The sequence below is a fragment of the Hemicordylus capensis genome, chromosome 1 (genome assembly GCF_027244095.1).
Source record: "Hemicordylus capensis ecotype Gifberg chromosome 1, rHemCap1.1.pri, whole genome shotgun sequence".
In the NCBI taxonomy this organism is placed as follows: Eukaryota; Metazoa; Chordata; class Lepidosauria; order Squamata; family Cordylidae; genus Hemicordylus; species Hemicordylus capensis.
This window is the reverse complement of record NC_069657.1, coordinates 255278682-255283191: the sequence shown is the minus strand read 5'-3', so window position 1 is coordinate 255283191 and position 4510 is coordinate 255278682. Positions and strand designations below refer to the sequence as shown.

Genomic DNA, 4510 nt, shown 5'->3' with positions numbered 1-4510 from the left:
TGACTCGGACTCTTTTTTGTATGGGCTATTTTCCCCATATTGTTTATAGCTATAGTTTTTTCATCTGTTCTGCTGTATGTATTTGACCTGATTTTATTGTATGTGTTTGGTGTTTAACCATTTTTGTTAGCTGCTTGAAATTTATTTATTTAATCATATTCATATACTGCCTGACGTGCATCCCTAGGTAGTGTACATAAGTTAAAATACAATATAAAAACAGGATAAAATGATTTAAACAATTATGATGTAAAATTAATTAAAAGCCTGAGAAAACAAGTGAGACTTAAGAGTCTTTTTAAAACCAGCCAGAGATGGAGAAACCCGTATTTTAACAGGGAGTGTATTCCAGAGCCCTAGGACAGCTACAGAGAAGGCCTGGGCCAGAGTAGCCACTACATGAGCCAGTAGACGGTGGTTGGCCATTGCCAGACCTCCCCAGATGATCTTAATAGGCAGGAGGATTAATGAGGAAGGTGGCACTCTCTGAAATGCCCTGGACCCAAGCCATTCAGGGCTTTATAGGTAATAACCAGCACTTTGTATTTTGCTCAGAAACATATTTGCAGCCAGTGCAGTTCTTTTAAGATTGGTGTTATATGGTTTCTTGAGGTTATCCCAGAGACCAGTCTGGCTGCCACATTCTGCACCAAAATGTAGTTTCCGGACTACATACAAAGGCAGCCCCACACAGAGTGCATACTATCTATAAGAAAAGTCTGATATACTTTTTTCTTTTTTTGGAAATAAATACAACACAAACAAAACACATTTTGTGTGGCTGCAGACAGGAAACAACTGCAATCTATTTTCAAGGTATAGTTTAGCTATACAAATTATGTAAACGTGTATCAGAGTTGTTATCAAGCACCCCACCATTCTCCACAACACAGCAAGTTCAGGTTGCAAGGCCATGATGACACAGCTTGAAAACAATTTATGGCATTCTGAAATGGTATGAGGGGGAAAAAACCCAAACCAAAGAAGCATACCAGGCAGAATAAAGCATCCTAAATAAGAGACGGCTTGTTTGTATAGTATTTAATGGGCCCCAATGGGAGCAGGGACAGCTGTGTAAGGCTTGGTTTCTTTTCTCCTCCTCCTCCTCTGTATTTACTTGCCAGTCATGTTTTATGGGCTGAAAATATCCAGGGATTCTACAGACATCCATTTTGGTTATTCACAAGCCTCTATATGCTAGGTTTGTACAACTGCATCTGTATTACTGACAGGGTGGATAAAAATCAATGATTTTTTAAAATTTAAATCAGATTTTTAAAAATAAAATGCTTTTTGAGGCAAAAAATCTATCTAAAGATAGTTTTCTATTTAAAATACATTATAGTTCAAAGGTTATTCTCATGAAATAAGGATTAGTTTTTAATTATGTAGCATGAGGCTGTATATATGCAATGTTTAGATTTTTTTGGTAAATGAATTCCATTAATCCATTCACAATGTCATGCTCTTCCAGAGGTTTCGGGAGGATTATTTTGGGCAATTTTTCTATCTAGAAGAGGACCAAAAATGAAACCTTCATCTGGTTGTAAATATTAAGATTATGCCAGCAAGAATGAGTCTTTATGCAAAAAACCATGATTTAAATCTAGTCTTACTGACTTGTGATTTAAATCGATTTGATTTAAATCAAATCCACCCTGATTACTGAAGGCCTTTGGCTAGGGCTGTACAATAAATGTAATCTCATAACAAGGAAAAGTTACAATGAAAGACAACTGAAGGCAACATCTTGACCCCAAATTCTATGTCACCAGGATCATAGTTTGATTTGAATCTGTTTCAGGTGGCTAATACATTTTTCTTTCTTTTCTTAATGCACACTAGCATTGGTACTATTTTAGAGATACTTTATGGCAACTCGTGTGAATGATTATTAGAGGGAAGTATCACTCATTCAACACTCTGAAGAGGCATATTCTTGCTAGCTCAGTTTTCACATGAGTGTTCAAGGCTGACAGCATGGCAGCAGTTCAAGCGGCAAATGCCCTATAGTATTCTAACAGGTGGGGGACAGGAAGCACTGTGTTGCTTTATACAGAGTAGCTTCCAGGTCAACAGTCACAGTCCTTCCTAAAGGGATCTGCTTATAATTATATTATTATTATATTATCTGCTTATAATTATCTTATATATGCACTCTGCGTGGGCTGCCTTTGTATGTAGTTTGGAAACTTCAATTGGTCCAAAATTTAACAGCTAGATTGATCTCTGGGGTTTATCAGAGAGACTAGATTATGCCTGTGTTAAAACAACTGCATTGGTTGCCAATAGGTTTCTGGGCAAAATACAAAGCACTGGTAATTACCTTTAAAGCCCTAAATGGCTTAGGAGTGGGTTACCTGGGAGAGCACCTTCTTCTGCGTGATCCCCACAGCACATTAAGGCCATTGAGAGAGTCTCCGGATCCCACCAGCTCCTCTGGTGGCAACATGAGAGCAAGTCTTCTCTGTAGTTGCTTCTGGGCTGTGGAATGCGCTCCGACATTCGTGACTTAACATCTTTATTGACCTTTTAAAAAGCCTTTAAGATGCAATTTTCTAGCCTGGCTTAGTAATCTCTGAGGTCATTCACACAATCCAAAACTGTGTTCTGCCTGGGTTTGGGAGCTGTGTGTGCTCCCAATTTTCGGTTACGTGGAAGCACATTTAGAGGGAAACCTGGGTAGTTTTTCCTTCTACCTTGCTTCAACACAATCACTTCTACCCAGGTTTTCCTCTGACCTTGCTTCCACACAACCGGAAATTGGGAGCACACACAGCTCCCAAACCCAGGTAGAACTTATTTTTTGATTGTGTGAATGACCTCTCTGAATGTTTTAAACAGGAGCGTAGCTATAATTGAGTGAAAGGGTTCAAAGAACACGGACCCCCAGCTCCTGAGGGGGCCCCCAGCTCCATGTCCCTCCCTATTTTCTTCATTATCTCCCTCACTCTGGGGGGGCCGCCAGAAAGAGGGATGAACACGGGCCCCCTCTCCCCTATTTACGCCCCTGGTTTTAAATTGTTTTAACAATTTGTTTTATTTTGTTTGTATTGTATTTCCTCTTTGTGAACCTAGAGCCTTTGGAGTCAGGCGGTATATAAATTAAATACAATTAATAAAAATACAAATAATAATGTATGGTCTCCTTTCCTCCTATTCTGATTGCATATCTCTGTTAGCCATCTTCAGTTTCATCCACGCATTGATCAGAAAAAAGCAACACCAAATGTCCCCTGCTAACTGAGCAGAGACACAAGTGGACATTCTCTTTTATTTAACAGGGAGAGTACAACTGTCCCCATCCAGACCCAGCACAACATTCCTCCAGTGGTGGTTGCTGGTGTCTACCTTATGTTTCTTTTTAGATTGTGAGCCCATTTGCGACAGAGAATCATCTTATACATTATTTTTCTGCACAAACTGCTTTGAGCACCTTTGTTGACAGGTGGTACAATATATAAATGGTAGGAAGCATGGTGGTAAAGTATCCATTAGCAAAGTCACTGAATAACTGTTTACCTAACTAGAAATATTTCACAGAAATAGAATGAACTGTAGCAGGGAAATATCATCAGGGCAGCCTTATGAATATGGAAGAGCTTGTGCTCTAAGGCAGAACTTTGAGTCCTAGGGCAGCTTAGTTAATTCAATAAATTGATACTGTGTGTCCCATGTTAACCAAAATTATTAAAAAGGAACATTATGTTAGTGTTTCTATTTAACTTCTGGCCTCTGTTAATAGCTGCACCTGCAGGAACAAACTAATATTGTTTTCTGTTTAAAAAGACAAGGAAGCAGATTTTGTGGAATTGTTTCAGATAGTTTTAGAAACCAAGTCAGCATTTAGGAATATTAACAGTCCATCCATGTTCAGTGGAATGTACTTCAAACATTGTATATAGGATTGCAACTTTAAGCTACAATCTATTGCACTGTTTGAGCATTTAAGTCCCACTGAAATCAATGGGGCTTAAACTTGCCTAATGCTGGGCTGCATTGTCATCCTAGTGGCCATTCCAATGGTCTTGTATGGATTAGATGAGGCACTTTTTAAAAGAGCAAGTCTAAGTTCCAGTCCTGATTTAGGGCCAGTTTCCATAGGTTGGCTTTGGGAACAACCCTCATGGATGGGCACAATTCAGAAATGTGCCAACTTGTTTTTAAAAAGTCTAGTTTACAGAGAATGAGGTGGTAAAATTCTGAGGCAGAAGAATGGACTGAACCAATCTAGACTACAAGGGGCAGATTACATTTGTAAATGTTCAACGAACTGTGCCGCATGCGCACACTCACACCCCTACTTAGCTACCTTCAAGGAAAACTGACACTTCATTCTTCCTTTTCTTCTTGAACTGTCTTCCTCCCTCTTACTGTGTCTAATTTTAAAATTTTAAAAAATAATTTTAATACTATTATATTATAGAGTATAATAATCTTATACCCTGTCGTCTTTATCATCTGTCCTCTTTATCTTTAAACTCCTCCCAGAGCTCTACATTCCTCCAGC

At 38.8% G+C, this 4510-nt stretch overlaps 1 protein-coding gene across 6 annotated transcripts in view; it reads right to left on the bottom strand.

Annotated features, from left to right (window-relative positions):
* The window catches only part of PLEK (pleckstrin), a 217683-nt gene that overhangs the window by 93719 nt on the left and 119454 nt on the right, over positions 1 to 4510 (bottom strand). The window lies entirely within an intron of this gene.